At 43.9% G+C, this 19,442-nt stretch overlaps 1 protein-coding gene across 3 annotated transcripts in view; it reads left to right on the top strand.

The window, feature by feature from the left end:
* Nucleotides 1-19,442, top strand: part of Hnrnpa3 (heterogeneous nuclear ribonucleoprotein A3) — a 397,554-nt gene that overhangs the window by 126,696 nt on the left and 251,416 nt on the right. The window contains exon 11 of one of the 3 annotated variants that reach the window (XM_051166154.1): nt 15,870-15,892. The exons of 1 other annotated variant lie outside the window; for it this stretch is intronic. The gene's annotated coding sequence lies outside the window, so the exon portion shown is untranslated. Of the gene's footprint in view, nt 1-15,862; nt 15,893-19,442 lie in introns of those variants that run through there. One more of the 3 variants, XM_051166155.1, reaches the window with a different exon arrangement.

Below are 19,442 nucleotides of genomic sequence, written 5' to 3'. Positions count from 1 at the left end.
AGCCTACACTGACCTTGAACTCGTGAACTCAAGCAATCCTCCTCCTTTGCCACTCAAGTAGCTGAGTCTACATGCCTAGGCCACTGTGCCTAGTTTTCCCTGATTTTTATAACCTAAAAATATGACCTGCCAAAGTGAAATGGGGAAGCAGTTCTCCTGGGGTTTGGAGAACTGCATATACAATATAGGAATGCTATAAGAGCAGTCTTGCCGGGCGATGGTGGCGCACACCTTTAATCCCAGCACTCTCAAGGCAGAGGCAGAAGAGTCCCTGTGAGTTCAAGGCCAGCCTAGTTTACAAAGTGAGTCCAGTCCAGCCAAGGCTACACAGAGAAATCCTGTCTCAAAAAAAAAAAAAAAAAAAAAAAAAAAAAAAGGCAGCCTCGTGTTATGGGACATCCCTGGCCTCTTCACGTTTTGGAATAGGTATGTGGGTTCATACGGCTGGTTTTCAATGCCTTGTTGTCATTTTTACATGAGAATTCATTTATGAATCTATAAAATAAAACTGAAATACAGGTTTAAGTTCAGGCCATTTGAAAGTAAGTCTTTGCTGTGTGGTGGCAGCGGTGCATGTCTTTTTTTTTTTTTTTTTTTTTTTAGACAGGTTTCTCTGTGTAGCCTTGGCTGTCCTGGACTCACTTTGTAGACCAGGATGGCCTCGAATTTGAATAAAATATTTTTCCTTATGCTTCTTGAGTTCATCTTTCTGAAGGCCAGAGCTTTTGACGTAGCTAACCACTTAGGCACCTCCAGATTCTAATTGCCTGTAGATGAGGCTTGCCTGAGGTCACCCTTAGTCTACGAAGTCATGCTTCATTGCAGCCACTAGGAGGCACTGTAGTACCAGCGCACCATCTTCTGTCTTTCAATCGCTCCAAGTCGATTGATTGAGGTAGTTTCTCGCTCTCCTCCCTCCCTCCTGATTTTATTTTCTTTAAAACGTTCCTTACCTTTGACTTTCAAATTCAAGTTTATGCTACCATGAAAGCTAGGATTTAAGTCAGTAACAGCAGTTGGATAAACTTAAGAAGAATTCTTCCCAGTGCCTTACATGGCTGAATGGGAAGCCATTTACGTTATAAACAATGCCTTTTGATTTTGATTGAGCACAAGGAGGGTCTTGAAATTGTCAAGGTAAATATAGATTGGACAGATCCCAACTTTCATAATAAGACAGCCATAAATGAAGAAATGCGCCAAATCTACATGAAGACAGCTATGAAATCCCTCAAAGATGGAACGTGAGAGCTTCAGTGAGAAGTTCAGCGCTGTATAAATGTAAAACTATTTTATAAACATATTCACACACTAATGTGATCAAAATCCCTTGGGAACATTCTTTAGAAACTTAGAGTAGTTCTGAAATTGAGAACAATGAAGCTAAAAAAAGCAAAGGAAAAAAAAATCTAACTTTTTGAAGGGAAGAGAATTTGAACCACTATTTTTATTTGTTTGTTTATTTATTTACTTATTGGTTTTTTGAGACAGGGTTTCTCTGTGTAGCCTTGGACAGCCAAGGCTACACAGAGAAACTCTGTCTGGAAAAACCAAAAAAGAAAAAGAAAAAATAAAGTGTGAACACATTATAAAACACTCTAATGGAGCTCAGAACTGAGCCATACGGCAGCAGTGGGTTTAGTGATGGCTGACATGCAAATCAGGTAGCTACCATCTTACTCCCTGCCTCCTATATGAACATTAGTTGAGGTGCTGATGCAGAAAGATTAGGGTTTGTAAAACTAAAGTGTTATATAGTGCAGAGTTAGAGGCACCCACAGAGCTCAGATGTCCAATTCTTAGGTGTCTTGGCAGCTGAGTCCTTTGCTCTTCGGTTTAATGCTAAAGAAAGCCTCCAGTCTGAAGGAGTTACCTTTGGAGCAGAAGCCAGTTCCCTCAGGCCCTATTCTCACCGAGTTATCTCCAGATCTATAATTAGAGTCAAGTTCTAACTTAATTCAAGAGGAAATTAAAGGGCTAAGATTAGAGCTCAGCGGTGGAATGCCTGTCTAGTACGCCCCAGGCTCTGTTTTAATGCTTGGTACAGAAGAGGAGGAGGGGGAGGAAGAGGAGGAGGAGGAAGAGGAAAAGGAGGAAGAGGAGGAGGAAGAGGAAAAGGAGGAAGAGGAAGAGGGGGAGGAGAAGGGGAGGAGGAAGGCAGCAGCGAAAAGTATAAAGTGAAATTCAGGAAAGTAAAGGTGTCATACCAAAGAACTGAAGGGCTTTGTTAGTGACTTCTGGGGTGTGGCCTAGCATAACCTGGAAGGGTGCTGAGTAACCTTAAGGAAGGCAAGTTTTGAGACTAGCAAGCCTCGCCCCCCCCCTCTCTCTCTCTCACACACACACACACACACACACGTTCAAGCAAAAAAAAAAAAAAAAAAAAAAAAAGAAAGAAAGAAAATGAATCGATAGTACTGGAAAAAAAGGAATTTGTGTATGTGTATCTTTAAAAACGAACAGCACTTAAATATGAATACATTACTTCTAGAGAGAATTTGTTCCTTATATTTCCTTTTAGCAAGTAGTCTTACAATAGCAAACAAATTACAATTGATTGCCCATGAATTCTAAGGAGGGATCAAAAAGCTGACTGCAGCCGGACCTCAGGGCAGTCAGAGGAGCATGGCTGCCATCAGAGACCCTTGTTGGGTGCATTGGCTTGTCCTGCGGGTCAGAAGATAAATAAACATCCGACTAGAACTAACTAGCGGTTTATAGGAAATAGTAAGACGTAGGATCTGCTGTGACTGCATGGCCATCAGCACAACCCAGAAATGAAATGAAATAGCAAACTTTTTAGGATGAATGACTTGTGAATGCCCCACAGCAAGTCCGAACTGAGATGCAGACCGTAGACTGAGGTCAGCTCAGGGCAGCTGTGGATGCAGCCAAGTACAAAATCACACACTTATTTAAAAACATCAAGTTCCCCCCGCTCCTCGTAACTCAATAGAGAGGTTTTGGAGTGTGTCACAGTGTCCAAAGGTTGGACATGCGCACAAGGAAAAGAGTGCGGAGGAGGTGAGGCATGCGCAGATTGAAAGGGCCTGACTTATATCAGCATGGGGTTAGGGTGAAGGCCTCGCTTTGTTTAGTTTCTGACTTGAATAAGCCGACGACAGGGAGAAAGAGGAAAGGGGGGAGGGGGAGAGGAAGGCGGAGGGAGAGAGAGAGGAGACTACCTATAACTTTGTAACCTGAAGTGGGGGAGCTGAGGAGGCCCCTCTGTCATGGCTTGTCCAGATCACAGCCCCAAAGTGGCCCTGGGAGGGGAGTGGCCACAGTAGTGCTCCTCAGATCGCACTCTCTGCAGGAGGAGGGAGGAAACCCCTCCCTTCCAGACCTGGTCCTTAGAGTTAGAGTCAACTGAAATCTGCTGAACTCATGAACATTCTCCTTTCTCTGGACTTGGTGTAAGAAATTTAATGCAGAGTTGAGCTTCTGAGGCGCATCTGCCAGTGCTCGGTAGAGCCAAACCTGTGCAGCCAGCCTTTCCGAAGAGAGACCAGCCTGGGCTCACAGCATGCTAAGCATGCAATAGTTATGCAAAAAAGTCCAGCTGCGTACACACGGAATCTGCTTACAAAGCTATTCTGATGGGAAGAAGTCCGTCCTAGAAGACTGTCTTCCTCTGGATGCTTCCGGTTTGGCCTAGTGATTTTTTTTTCCCCGCACAGGATTGAGAGGCACCAAAGTGTAAAACCATCAACAGGAAAGTGACGCAAAGCTGAGGTGCTGTCAGAGCTCCCATGTTTATTTGTGTATGAATGTCCAGAGTAAATCCAGAGTCAGGAAGCAGCAATACAAGACAGAAATGTTTCAGCCATCTCGTTTTTCTTGATGTTGTAAATGGTTATGGACAAACTTTTTTTAAAAATATATTTTATTAATTTATTCATATTACATCTCAATTGTAGGACAAACTTTTAAAAAGGGATCTACTGCTTCATTTTTATGTATATGAGTGCTTTATCTGCATATAGAGCCTGCAGGCCGGAAGAGAGCACTGGAATCCCATTAGAGATGGCTGTGGGCCACCATGTGGGTGCTGGGAATTGAACTCAGGACCTCTGGAAGAGCAGCCAGTGCTCTTAACCACTGTGCCATTTCTCCAGCCCTGGGTTATGGATAAACTTGCTTAAAAAAAAAAAAAACCTGTTGAATAATTCCAGCATTCAAATTTGAACACAAACACTGCACATTTTTTCCCTAATATTTATTTATTTATTATTATGTATACAGCACTCCGGCTGCATGTACACCTCCAGGCCAGAAGAAGGCATCAGATTACATTATAGATGGTTGTGAACCATCAAGTGGTTTCTGGGAATTGAACTTGGGTCCTCTGGAAGAGCAGTCAGTGCTCTTAACCTCTGCGCCATCTCTCTAGCTGCACACATTTCTTATTAACAGCAGATAAACTGTGTTAGTGGCTTTTTTTTTTTAAGCCACAGAATCACTCCTTAGTCTGTTCCCTAATGCTGGTCTGTGCTGTCTTGTGCAGGCACAGGTCTTCAGTGGTGCACTGTGCCAAAGTTTGCTATTACAATAGATCAAAACATTAAGGAGCATAAGAGAGAGAATCAAAAATTTTTATTTGTTATTCTCCCTTGAGGCCCACAAATTTCTTTCTTTGTTTTTTAAAAAAGATTTATTTGTTTACTTATTTATTATGCATACTGTGTTCTGCCTGCATGTACACCTGCTTGCCAGAAAAGGGCACCATGTGTTTGCTGGGAATTGAACTCATAACCTTTGGAAGAGCAGACAGTGCTCTTAAGCCTCTGAGCCATCTATCTCTCCAGGCCCAAGGCCCACAAATTTCTTAACTTTACAGTAATATAAGAGTTGAAGTCTAGCCGAGTGTGGTGGCGCATGCCTTTAATCCCAGCACTCAGGAGGCAGGGGCAGGTGGATCCCTGTGAGTTTGAGGCCAGCCTGGTCTACAAAGTGAGTCTAGGACAGCCAAGGCTACACAGAGAAAGCCTGTCTTGAAAAAAACCAAAAAACAAAACAAAAACAAACAAACAAAAAAAGAGTTGACGCCTAGGGGCTGGAGAGATGGCTCAGTGGTTAAGAACACTGGCTGCTTTTCCAGAGGTCCTGAGTTCAATTCCCAGCAACCACATGGTGACTCACAACCATCTATAATGTGATCTAATGTCCTCTTCTGGCATGTAGGTGTACATGCAGACAGAACGCTCATATACATTAAAATAAATAAATCTTTCAAAAAAATTGAAATCTAAGGGATTCAGGCATTAAAAAAAAAAAAAAAAAAAAAAAAGGCTATGAGGCTCAGTACTCACTACATGACCATTGTATTTTACTTTGTTTCTCTGAGGCTCATTTTAGCCAGGACTATAATGAGACCAACAGCACTGGGCTTGGAGGCTTTCCTAAGCACATATCTACAGTGTCTGCCATGCTCAGCCAGCAGAGTCTCTTTAGGTATCCAAAGCCAGCCAGCCACAGCAGCCTAGATGCTAGCTTGCCTTGTTCTGCTGTTTCTTCTGGCAACCAACTCCTGTCCAGCTACACAGAAAGGGAATGCTGAGCAGGAGTCACTTGGCAACTAGTAAGAAGTGCTTTCGTCTGCGATTTTCCCTACATGGAAGCAAATATGTTGTTAATAATGACATCAACCTAGTTCCTCAGGCGAGCCATGGCCTGACTAAAGCCTGCCACAGCTGGCTGAGGCAAGAGGAAGTCGCTGTGACAAGTTTTCTGTCTTTTAAATCTGAAACGAGATGTCCCACATACAACACAACCTCCTGCTCATAGTCCTTACCTGCCTTGCTCAAAGTCACTCCTCTAGACGGGGCCAGGAATTTGGTTTCAGGGATCATATTGTTTTCAGAAATGTATACATCGGACAAGATAATTTCCACTATAGCACATATAGTGAACAGTATTGTCCTAGACAGCCAACAACAACAAAAAGGTGTGTTCAGTTCATCACCAGGACCATGCCTTCCCTCTTTTTTACCATTTATCTCTTCAGCTATCACTGTCCTCTGACCTGAGGAAGAGCCATGGGGCTTTAAACACACACACACACACACACACACACACACACACACACACACATACACACCAAATAAACATATTTCTTGATGTTTTCCATTTTTATAATTCTCTTTTTTCCTCTGTCAGTCCTTCTGAAAACCTTTTCTAGTAAGGTCAAAGACTCGAGAGAGATGTGTCAGCTCTTTGCAACGAGTAAGGGTGGCGTGGGGGGGGGGGGGTGGGGGGCATGTGATAGAACCCAGTGATGAAAACAGTAAGTCTGTAAGACTTTACCCCACTCATTCTGTGTCAGTCTTCCCCGCCCACGCCTGCCATGGCCAACTTTTCTTTGTTTCTTTGTTTGTTTTTTCTGAGACAGAGTTTCTTTGTGTAGCCCTGGCGGTCCTGGACTCACTTTGTAGACCAGGCTGGCCTCGCACTCACAGGGATCCACCTGCCTCTGCCTCCCGAGTGCTGGGATTAAAGGCGTGCGCCACCACCGCCCAGGCTCCACCTTTTCTTAATAAACTCGGACCACTGTGCTGCATACTGCAGATACAAAGGCTTCACGGCTCTATTAGCCCAGCGCATTTGGAGAGAGGCGAGAGATGAGTAGTAGGTTCAGCAGGTGGGCATCAAAATGATCCCAACAAAGAGAGAGAACACAGCGGCTAGGCAGGCAAGCGTCGAATGCGTTGGAAGAGAACGCTTCTGACAAGAGGAGACAGCCTTCAGGGAGAAAGTGGCTTGCAGCGAGGGCCTTGACGAATTTGCTTCAGCAGACACAAGCCACCTGTCGTGGCCCTCCAAGGAAACAGACAGGTCGTATCTGAGAACACTGGTGTGGCTCCGGCGGCCTTTTGCTGTTCTACCTGAGAGTTCATGCTCACCTTTGGAGATGAAGTGTGAAAAACAGCCGGTTGAGGTGGTGCCTGCCTGTAGTCTCTCTCTGCACTTGGGAAGTGGAGGCATGAAGTTTGCTGTGAATTTGAAACCATCATGGTCCACGTGAGTTCCAGTTGGGCCAGAGTTACACAATGGGGTTCTATTAAATCAATCAATCAATCAAACAAACAAACAAAATCAGGGCTGGCAAAGTGGATCAGTGGGTAGAGGTGCTCTCTCAGGACACTGGTTTGATTCCTGGACACCACAAGATGGAAGGAGTGAAGCAGCCTCCGTGAGTCATTCTCTGATCTCCACACACATGACACTGCATGCATGCTCGCCTCTCCTCAGTACAGCAACAAATGCGTGTAAAGAGCAAGACTAATAAAAACCCACAGACAAACAGAAAGCAACACAGAACAGTTCTTGCCGCTTTAGAACCCGTGGGTCAAGGAAGAGGCAGTAGCATGCGTGTCCTGGTGATGTGAATGTGGCTAAGATAATAAGGAGTCCCATCTTGAGGCGGCCTGACATAGATGCTGGCAAGAGAGCCGTACATACAACAACCGGAAGCCCCAGATTCACACGTTAGTATCGACGATGAGTTGCACAGTCATACTTATAATAAGCATTGTGGGGAGACGCTAGTGAAACATCTAACAGCCATCTGGGCTGTAGGGAAGTTTTCCTTAAAGATGTCACCTTTGAGCTGGGCACAGAGAAAGAGGGCAGGGGAAGCAGGGTTAGAGTTGGGGCTAAGAGCCGTGGGGAAGCAGGCTGGAGGTAGCATTCCTGTGGGTGGCCCACAAAGAACTGCAGGAGTGAAGGAGGTGGGGAGAAGGCTCTTTGTGTGGGGGCCCTGTAGGTACCTTTCAGGATCTCAGCCATTACTAGGGAGCAACACATGTTTTGTTTGTTTGTTTTTACTTTGTTTTGAATTTTCAAAACAGGGTTTCTCTATGTAGCCCTGGTTGTCTGTCCTGAAACTCCTTGATCTGTAGACCAGGCTGGCCTCTAATGCAGAGATAAGCCTGACTCTGCCTCCCAAGAGCTAGGATTAAAGGCATGCGCCACCACTACCACCTGGTGCAAGACATGGTTTGGTTTGGTTTGGCTTTTTGAGACAGGGTTTCTCTGTGTAGCCTTGGCTGCCCTGGACTTGCTTTATAGACCAGGTTAGCCTCGAACTCACAGCGATCCGCCTGCCTCTGCTTTCTGAGTGCTGGAATTAAAGGCGTGCGCCACTACCACCTGGCCCAACACATATTTTATAGGTTGCGCCTGGGGTAAAACTGAGAAAGGACCAGATTGGGATAAGAATGGATGTGGGAAGGAGGGTCGGAGGCTAATGAGACTTACTGAGAATCCAGTAAAGAAGTGAGGGTGGAGCTGTGGAGTGGAAGGTGAGAGAGAAAGGAAGGCAGGCAAGGGAAGGAGTGAGCAACTAGTGACGTACAGGCTTTTATTTGGGATAAAGACCTGCAGAATCCTCTCACTGCTTACAGGCTGCAGGTGTTAAAGGGGAGGGTAAGCAAGTCCTCAATCGTTCCTGCCCTGCGAACAAGTCTGGCAGAGATATTAGGCCAGAAAGCTGAAGATGAGGTTCCAATGTTATAAATTGTGTTGGGTGACTGGTCAGGCCGTAAACTGTCTTAAGTCAATTTGTACATTTTGGAAGCTGCTAACCCACACTGCTGGTTCACTCAGGAATTTAAGTTTTATTCCTTCTCAAGTCTCTGAGGGGCATTGAAGACAAGATAGTATGGTTTTATAACCAAGTTTAGCTGATTAGGGGACAAGATCGTTCTAGATCAAGATAAAGAAGTTAAGCTATTAGAGTTGAGATAGGATAGACATTGAATCTCATTCGGAAATTTAGACCCAACAAGACAGGAAAGACACTTACTTCCAACTAGACGAATGCAGATGGCCAAGTCACTGTGAACATAACATGTATAGAATTCATTGTTCTCATGATTGTCACATGGTTCTCCCTGCTGTATGTAGTTTGTTTTATACATGTGTAATAAAATAAAAGTTTTGTTTGTTTGTTTTTGTTTTTGTTTTTTTTTTAAAGGGCAGAAAAAGGGACAAGGAGAGTGACACTTTTCCTTTTCTGGCACACAGCTGACTGTTGCCAGGGGTAACCAGTAAGTCAGTTAAGGAAAGTCAGGTTGTCAATAGTCATCTCCTGTGGTTGGCAATTCCTGGGGTTAATAGGACGAGGAAGGGCAAGAATCAAACAAAAACAAAAACAAAAGCAACCAAAAACCCCAAGTTATTTCAATTCTGGGAAGCAAATTACTTTTGTTTAAGGAACTCTGGCTGTTCAACCAAGATGGGGGCGCGGGGCTTTACAGACTGGCATGGTCCCAGCTAGTGGTGGCGATGGGGGAAAAACCTAGCCTCCAACTCACAGCGATTCACCTGCCTCTGCCTCCCGAGTGCTGGGATTAAAGGCCTGCGCCGCCACCACCGCCCGGCAAAACCCAGCCTTCTGTCTAACATACACACATTGAGGTGTACTGGAGTTAGCTTGTGGCAACGCCACGCGCGCATGCCCAGTCCTCTCATGTAACTAGTGCTTGGCTTTAAGCAGAGGCTCGGAAGAGGATTTCTAGAAGCTAGAAGAAGAAAACGGAAGGCCTATGGTCAGCTATCCGGAAAGGAAGACAAATAAACGGGCTATTAGGACTGGGTCAGAGAGCTATACTGACACAAGTCCTCCAGGTCTTCCTGTGTGTGCGGGGGAGCGGAGATGAACACCTCAGCTGCAGTTTTGTTCGAGCCTCTCCCCCGACTAAGGCTTGGATACTACGGTCACTAAGTAAATATACTTGAAGAGAAGCCAAGTTGAACAGAGCAGAGCCGAGGTCTTTAGGGCTAGACAGTCACACCACAAATTGTCAAGTCCCTGGCTTCTGTCACTCTGTTACAAAAAGAAGGAAAAGCGGAGGTGTAGGGCCTGTTGGCTGCTGTGAACTAGGAACTTCAGGGCATACAAAATGAGCTCAGACGGTATGGAGAGATGGCTCTGAGGTTAAGGGCGCTAGCTGTTCTTCCAGAGGTCCTGAGTTCAATTCCCAGTTCTTACATGACAGCTCACAACTGTCTTTAATTCCAGTTCCAAGGTTTCTGACATACATGCAGGCAAAACACTAGTACATGCAAGTAAATGAATGAATAAGTAGTTTTTAAAAAAAATGAGGACTGGCGAGATGGGTCAGAGGTTAAGAGCAGTGTCTTTTCTTCTAGAGGTCTCTGAGCTCAATTCCCAGGAACCACATGGTGGCTCACAACCATCTATAATGAGATATGATGCCCTCTTCTGATGTACATGTGGGCAAAACACTGTGTATATATGATAAATAAGCAAATCTTTTTAAAAACTGAGCTCAGAGTCAGAAATTCTAGTATCTGGTAGAGACCCTTGAGAATTCTGAATTGTCTCAGTTTCAAAGGAGTTTATAAAAGATGCAAGGCCCGGGAGGTGGTGGCTCATGCCTTTAATCCCAGCACTCAGGAGGCAGAGGCAGGCGGATCGCTGTGAGTTCGAGGCCAGCCTGGTCTACAAAGTGAGTCCAGGATGGCCAAGGCTACACAGAGAAACCCTGTCTCAAAAAACCAAAAAAAGAAAGAAAAAAGAAAAGAAAATATGCAAACCAAGTATACAGAACTTTTGGTCTAATACAGTAATGGAAATCCAGGCCCCAAAAGAATACGCTGGCCTGCAGGGAGTGAGTAGAGTGTCGAAAAGAAAGCCTTCCAGATACTGGAGACAACAGGACACCTCTTGACTCCCGTTAGGAGACCCTGAGGCAGGATCCGGATGCGTGTTCCTTTATGTGGGCTCCAGATTAGGGAGCGATCGCTGTGCCTATTTTTATCCATCCCAGTGTCCGTTAGAATTTGAAAGTGAGCCTGGCTTTAATGCAGCCCTCAGTTTCCCAGCACCTTTCCTGAAAACTCAGGAGCCCAGCCAGCAGTCACGCCAAGAACCGGCCCTTCGCAGTCTCTGTGACTCAGCCTCCTCAGACCCTACCCCAGGCAGCCCGGGCCCAGGCTTCCTTCCTAGGCCACCCAGTCTTCCAAAACAAAGGGAACAAACATAACTGATTTTATTTTATTATTATTTTTTTTTGAGACAGGGTTTCTCTGTGTAGTCTAAGCTGTGCCGAGTCCAAATGCAGTCTACGGGAGCACTGGCTAGTGAGAGCTTCGAGCATTGGGAACAAGATCATGAGCTTTTATACTACTACTAATAGGGCTGGAGAGATGGCTCAGAGGTTAAGAGCACTGACTACTCTTCCTGGTGGTCCTGAGTTCAATTCCCAGCAACTACTTGGTGGCTCACAACCATTTATAATGTGATCTGATGCCCTCTTCTGGCCTGCAGATGTACACACAGGCAGAGCACTGTATAATAATAACAAATAAACAAATCTTTAAAAAAATAGTAATAGCCGGGTGGTGGTGGTGCACTCCTTTAATCCCAGCACTTGGGAGGCAGAGAGAGGCAGATCGCTGTGAGTTCGAAGCCAGCCTGGTCTACAAAGTGACTCCAGGACAGCCAAGGCTAACACAGAGAGACTCTGTCTCAAGCCCCCCCCCCCCCCCCCCCCCGCCAAAAAAAAAAGAAAGAAAAGAAAAAAAAGAGTAAAAGTAAGTCCAGGGTGTAGCCAGGCACAAACAGACACAGACTTTGCAACTTGCTGCAAAATGGAGCACTAATGCCCCCACCCCCACCCCTTTTTTGAGACAGGGTGTCTCTGTGTAACCTTGGTTGTTCTGGAACTCACTCTGGGAACGCTGTAGACCAGGCTGTCTTTGGACACAGAGCTCCACCTGCCTCTGCAGGGATTAAAGACATACTCCACCACCGCCCAACGGATCAGTAATTTTCTTGTACAAATTTGTAACTTTGGGGTTTCATTACACTTAAAAAGTACATATTTGGGGGCTGGAGAGATGGCTCAGAGGTTAAGAGCACTGTCTTTTCTTCTAGAGGTCTCTGAGCTCAATTCCCAGCAAACACATGGTGGCTCACAACCATCTATAATGCGATTTGGTGCCTTCTTCTGGCATGCAAGCACTCATGCACACAGAATACTACATATATGTATATATGTATATATTTGGGCAAAGACTGGGTGAGAGGCAGTTTTGGTGGGAGTGAGAGAGTACTTAAAGTAAAGTGTGATGAAGAAAAAAGTGGGCTAAAGGGGAAGCAAGAAGTTAGCGCTGGTTGTCCCGGGCCTTGCTCAGGTAGCTTGCTCTGGCTGTTGAATCCGGAATATATATATATATATGTGTGTGTGTGTGTATTTTATATATATATATATATATATATATATATATATATATATATATATATATATATATATATATACATATATATATATATATATATATATATTTGCTACAATTTAATTAAAGGTTAGGTCCAGGCCAGCTTGTGAAATATAAAACAAAGGTGAATTGATTTTGCAACGCATCCAGGTGACTCACATCTCCCTAGCTTAATCTCAAACCCTTCACAGGTTCCTCTCGCAATCCTCCCGGCATCCTTAGGGCTTCCTGCATTCTGCCCCAAAAGCCTCTCAGGGTTTGTTTCTGCTCTACTTGGGCCAAGTAAAGCCACTGTAATTACCCTGATTATATGCTCCTCAGGTAGCACATGTTCTCTGCTGTGATGAACTGTCAGATAGGTGGCTGGCACCTTCTCCCTTCTGTGTGTGCCAGCCAGCTACTTGTACGAACTAACCTCCGAGTGTAAGCATCTCATAGCTGACGTGTGTGGAAACTAACTTCTGTATAAAAGTGCTTTCCGTTTTGTGCTCTCTTAGTTTGCTCTTGGTAGACGGGCCTTGAAGACTGAAGTGTGTGGGGGAACAATTTGAAGGTCCCTACCTCTTCAGTCAGGATGAATCTTGTCCTGTGTAATGCAGCTTATACCTGTGGGGGAGCAACGAGTCACCTTGCAGATCATGGTGGTGTTTCTGAGCATTTGTGCATCTCTTCTCCAAGAGCTGGCAAGTCTAAAGGTTTCTTTTCCCGTCCTCCCATTTTGATCCTGGCTGGGCGACTAGTGTCATGGACTATAGCAATTGAAATCTAGGCTAAAGTATGCATTTACATGTTGGGGAGGCGCCGTGTTTCAAGACAGGGTTTCTCGGTGTAGCCTTGGCTGTCCTGGAACTCCCTTTGTAGCCAGGCTGGCCTTGAACTCACAAAGATCCGCCTGCCTCTGCCTCCCTGCCTGTTGGCGTGCACCACCACACTTGGCACATTTACGCTTTTTAAAAAGCAGGGTCTCACAAGGTGGTAGCCAAGGCTGGCCTGGAATTTGCAACATTCTTCCTACCTTATCCTCCTAAGTGCTGGCCTATAGGTGTGAGCCACTGCAAGTTTACTAGGCTGCCAAAACATTTTCTTGAAATTATATAAAAAGACTTACTTACTCTTATGTTCTGTGTATGAGTGTTTGGCTTGAATGTACATATGTACACCACATGCGTGTCTGCTTCCCATGGAGGTCCTCAGAGAGAGTTGCATTCCCTACAAGTGGAGTTACAAGATGGGTGTGAGCCACCATGTGGGTTCTTGGAACTAAACCCAGGTCCTCTGTAAGAGCAGCAGGTGTCTAAACCATTGAGCCAGCTCTCCAGCCTTTTCTTTTTTTAAATATATATATATATATATATATATATATATTTATTATTTTAAATAATTGAGATGTATCTTGATCATATTCTTCCCCTCCCCAAGTCCTTCCAGAGCCTCTCCCCCTTCCTACCCATCTTAAAAACAAACAAAACTGAGGGCCCTGGAACCCTACAAGAAGACCATCAAGGCTCAAGGATCTGGACCCAGGGGGCCTGCACAAACTGCTGGACCAACCAAGGACAATGCATGAAGTAAACCTAGACCCCCTATTCAGATCTAGCCAATGGACAGTGCATTCTCCACATCTGTGTGCAGAGTGAGGACTGACCCTGACATAAACTCTGGTGCCCCTTATTTGACCACTTCCCCTTGGTGGGGAAGCCTGGTGGCACTCAGAGGAAGGGGAAGTAGGCTTTCTGGATGAGACCTGATAGGCTGTGGTCATATGGTGGGGGAGGAGGCCTAGGGAAGGGGAGTAGGGTGGAAGGGGGAGGGAGGGGGAATGGGAAGATACAAGTGAGGGGATAACAATCGGGATGTAATCTGAACAAATTATTTCTTTCTTTCTTTCTTTCTTTCTTTCTTTCTTTCTTTCTTTCTTTCTTTCTTCTTCTTCTTCTTATTATTATTTTTGGTTTTTCAAGACAGAGTCTCTCTGTGTAGGCTTGGCTGTCCTGGACTCACTTTGTAGACCAGGATGGCCTCGAACTCACAGAGATCCGCCTGCCTCTGCCTCCCGAGTGCTGGGATTAAAGGCGTGCACCACCATGCCCGGCTAAATTATTTAAATTTTAAAAAAGAAAAACAAACAACAAAAAAAAAAGCACAACAAACAACAAAATTCCCAAAACCAAGAAAACAAAATAGAACCACACCCAAAAAGAACAACAAAAACAAGACACAGAAAACCAGCCAAATAAAAGCACACACACAAACTGTGGAGTCCTTTATATGTTGGTCACGTACTCCTGAACACGGGGTCTGTCCTGACTGATACGCCCAGTGTCACTCCATTGGAGAAAACTGATTTTCCTTCTCTCAGTAGGTACCGCCAACAGTTCCACTGTTAGCTATCTCTCTATTGCCCGCCCCCTTAAGCCCCTTCTTCCTCTTCCTCATCCTTGGGGCTCCCTGAGCTGTGTGGGGAGGGATTCGATGGGTGGGTCTCTGTGTTTGTTCGGTCTGCTGCAGGAGGAAGCTTCTCTGCTGATGGCTGGTCAGTGAGCATAGCAGAGTATCAGTAGGCATCATATTACCACTGACTATTTTAGACCAGTATTATTTGCCTTTACCCTAGGTTCCAGGGCTGTCTAGTCGCATGTTCTTAGTCATCCATGATGGGCTCCACTTTGTTCTCCAGACTTTTCAAATGAACTTCCCCCCTTTCCTTCTTTTTATTTTTTTCTCAAATCAACTTTTAACTAGTCCCTTACTTCTTTCTATTCCAGTTGTAGACACTTCATTCTTCAGGCGTCCCTTCCCACATTCCTGTCTCAAAAATTATATATACACAATATATATACACATACGTATATATATATACACACACATATATATATATATATACACACATATATACACACACACATATATATACACATACATATGTGTATAAATATACACAATATATATACATGTACATATATATACACACACATATGCACACACACATATATACACATACATATGTATGTCTATATATAATTTTTGAATGTGTGTATATATACATATATATGCATAATTACATACATACAAATATATATTATAATTGAGAGGTTCAAATTTTGATGTCTTTTGAAAAAAAATGTTTACTTTGAATGTGTTTTGTTAGAAACTTTGGGGAGTATAGAAGGACTTGAAGCTGGGTGGTGGTGACGCACGCCTTTAATCCCAGAACTTGGGAGGCAGAGGTAGGTGGATCCCTGTGAGTTCAAGGTAGCCTGGTCTACAATGTGAATCCAGGACAGCCACGGCTACATGAACCCTGTCTTGAAAAACCAAAAAAAAAAAAAAAAAAGAAGTACTTGAGTTCAAAGGCTACAAGAGACTACACCTCCCACATGATATATATTCCTAAGGGCAGTGCCGGTCACAAAGCAGGGACACCAAGAAATATTAATTTATTGTGATTACCAAGCACTTCCCCAGCCAAGTGGCGGTGGTGGCGCACACCTTTAATCCCAGCACTTGGGAGGCAGGGGCAGGTGGATCTCTGTGAGTTCGAGGCCAGCCTGGTCTATGAAGTGTGTCCAGGACAGCCAAGGCTACACAGAGAAACCCTGTCTCAAAAAACAAACAAAAAACAAAAAACAAAAAACAAAAAAACTTCCTACCACCTACAACTGTCTTACTTTTCTCCTCTTTCTCTTTTTCCTGCCCATCACAAAGTCACCTTCTTCCTCTGGGTAACTCTACCTCCCCATCCTTTTTGCTACCTATCTTCTTTCATCTGCCTTCTCAACTATCTAGTGTTTTTTGTTTTGTTTTGTTTTGTTTGTGACAGGGTTTCTCAGTTTAGCCTTGGCTGTCCTGGAACACACTCTTAAATCTGAAAGGTATTCTTGCAAAAACTTTGCATTGCAGTTGCAAAGAAATATGAGCTGCTGCCTCTCTCTGCAAGGAAGACAGTGAACTGAATAAAATTATCTGAGAAATGTTTGAGTGTTAAGCTATATGGGTGTAACCTAGGTACTTGCAGGGGTAATCTTGATTTGACAAGATTGCTAAGGACTGGAACAATTAGACTTGCCTAGAGAGAATTCTAAATGATGCACTAAGCAAGATGATTCCAGCAGGAGTGTGCAGAGTAATTCTAATCAGAGGGTCCCACAGTGGGGATAAGGAGGCGTGGCCTAGGGGGGCTGGGCTGTGGTAGTGAAAATTGTGAGGAAACAGTGGATCCCATTTCTGGCAAAACACAGCCATGGCTGGAATAGAAGGGGAAGGAAAACAGACACACAGGGAAGGTTTTCAGGTTTGTACCTGAGACTGAAGGAACAGCAGTGACATTAGTAGATGTAGAGGAATTGACTATTTGTAGAGACAATCTTAAGAATATAACAAGAACAATGTGTGTAAAGAGCTGCTGTTCAAGTGGTAGCATATACAGAAATTCTGACTGTACACAGAATACATCCTAGAAACGACCTCTGTTGACTGGGTACAGCCTGTGGATAACGACCAACTCCTCTATACAGCCCAGCTGTCTGGAGCCTTTATTTTTATCTTTTTTCTTTTCTTTTCTCTTTTTTTTTCTTTCTTTCTTTCTTTCTTTTTTTTTTTTTTTTTTTTTTTTTTTTTTTTGGTTTGTCAAGACAGGATTTCTCTGTGTATGCTTGGCTGTCCTGGACTCACTTTGTAGACCAGGCTAGCCTCGAACTCACAGCGATACCGCCTGCCCAGCCTTTATCTTTATCTTTATCTTTGCTAAATCCAGGTCTTCATCTTTGGTAGACACAGAACATGACATGTCACAAGAACAGAGAAGTTCGTGATTTTTCGTGATGAGCTGTCCCTCTTGCAATCATGGCATCAAGATTATGTTCCTTACCTCGGGTTTTCTAGGAAGCAGAAAGTGAAAGAGGAAGCACGGACCAAGATGTCCTTCTAGGGCATACCCTCAGTGACCCACTCCCCGCAGCCAGGTCCCACCTTCTACAGTTCCGTTACCGCTCATCTGTCTGTTCAGATTTTGGAGGCATCAGTTGATTAAGCCATTGATGAGTACAGAAACCTCAGCACCCAACCACTTCCCCGAAGTTCCCGGACTGAACACTGCTTTCCACGGGAACCAGACCTTCAATACACGAGCCATTAGTGGAGCTATCTAGTATCCAAACCATAGCAATTACTCATTTCAAATATGGATACCATCTGTGAAAGCAATGAGAGCGATATGGGTAGCTGGCTTTCTGGGTCTATGTTTTAAAAGAAAGACTACTGGCTGCATTTTCTTTCTTTCTTTCTTTCTTTTCTTTCTTTCTTGTAGACAGAGCTTTCCTGGACTTACTTTGTAGACCAGGTTGGCCTCAAACTCACAGTGATCTGCCTGACTCTGCCTCCCAACTGCTGGGATTAAAGCATTTTCTTTATAGACAATGTAAAACAGTTTTATTACACAGATTTAGCTTAGCATCATCTTCAAATGGTTAGAACATGTTGCTGTATTCTCTATTTAGGACCCTGAAAAAGACAATTAGTACCTCGATCGACCACTTTTGATCACCACTTATTGGGGACCTGTCAGTGACCACCGTCCTTCAGAGGTGCTGGCCTTGGTGCTCATTCATATCTTGAGCGTCCATTCCACACAACTTGTAATGTAAGCCAGTGTATCCAAATATGTAGAAATACATGTTAGGGTCACAGTGGGGACAAAGACACATATGCTACCTCCAGAAGAACTGCTATCCTACAAAATTTGCCCTGCAAAATAGTAATCTAATCGTGTATCCAAAGAGGCAGATTTCCTCTTCTTCTATTAGAAAGTTCTAGAAAGTTCAGGATACTCTCCAGCCTTCTGAGAACCGGTCACCTATCTTTTGAATTTGAATCACCTCCTTAGTTGGGTACCAGAAGCAGATGTACAGCTACCAAACAGGAGTCTGGGTTCTAGGGTGGGATGTAGAATATTAACTGCAAATATAAAGGGTTCTCTGTCGCACACATTACACTTGGCTTTGTGGTGTGTGTGTGTGTGTGTGTGTGTGTGTGTGTGTGTGTGTGTGTGTGTGCGTGCGTGCGCACGCATGTGTGTATTATTTCACAATGCAATTTCAACTTTAGATATTAATTTTATATTAAATTTGTCATTACCCTGACATTCTAGCTTAAAGCTAAAACTTTAAGCAAATAGACAAATAGTCATAGACTAAGTAGAAGAATATATGTGACTAAAGGTTTTGTTGTTGTTGTTGTTGTTGTTGTTTTTGTTTGTTTTTCAAGACAGAGTTTCTCTGTGCAGTCTTGGCTGGTCTCAAACTCACATCAATCTACCGGCCTCTGCCTCCCCAGTGCTGGGATTAAAGGTGCGCACCACCACATGCAGCTAAGTTTTTTTCTAATAATTTAAATATTTGTTAGCATTTCAATTGTGGCAGAAGTACTTTTACTTGTTAATTTTTCTTTATGTGAGTCCTACTCTATTGTCATGTTTTTTGTTTTTGTTTTTGGTTTTTCGAAACAGGCTGTCTCTGTGGAGCCCTGGCTGTCCTGGACTCACTTTGTAGACCAGGCTGGCCTCAAACTCACAGTGATCCACTTGCCTCTGCCTCCTGAGTGCTGGGATTAAAGGTGTGTGCTACCACCAAATGTGGCTCTGCCTGTAGTTTTGCCCAAGGTTTTAAAATAAAAAGCTACAGAATAGTTCTAATTCACAGGTATTTCTCTAGGAGCAGGAGGTTGTTTTCCCTCTCCAGGATGGAGGTATCCACCCTGTTGATCACCTTTACTAATTAAACATACATAGCATCCCTGTGCATGCCAGTGAAGTTTTGCACTGGACTCATCAAGATCAATTAATTACTGCACCAAATTCTTTTATATAAAATTTTACATTAAACAATTTCTGCCTAGAATCCATGAAAAAGAATTACCCTGTACGTCGTCAATTGTGTTAGTTTACCTTCCCTGCTCAAGAGTGTGTGTGAGATTCCCTTCTTTTCCTATGTAGAATGTCTAACTGAAGGAGGCTTTTCTGTTGGCCTTATCTTTACTTTGGATTACACCACTCTGATTTATCTTCCTCTTATCTTGTTTCTCATAAAACGAAGACCATTCTTCACGTTACTCAAAGGTAAGTCAACCCGATGCCGATGTTACTTCCGATTTTCGTCCTCATTAGCATAACCTTTTATTTGCGTTTGCAATGCTTCTGC

Source organism: Acomys russatus, chromosome 24, assembly GCF_903995435.1.
Source record: "Acomys russatus chromosome 24, mAcoRus1.1, whole genome shotgun sequence".
Taxonomy (NCBI): Eukaryota; Metazoa; Chordata; class Mammalia; order Rodentia; family Muridae; genus Acomys; species Acomys russatus.
This window is presented reverse-complemented; position numbering and strand designations above follow the sequence as displayed.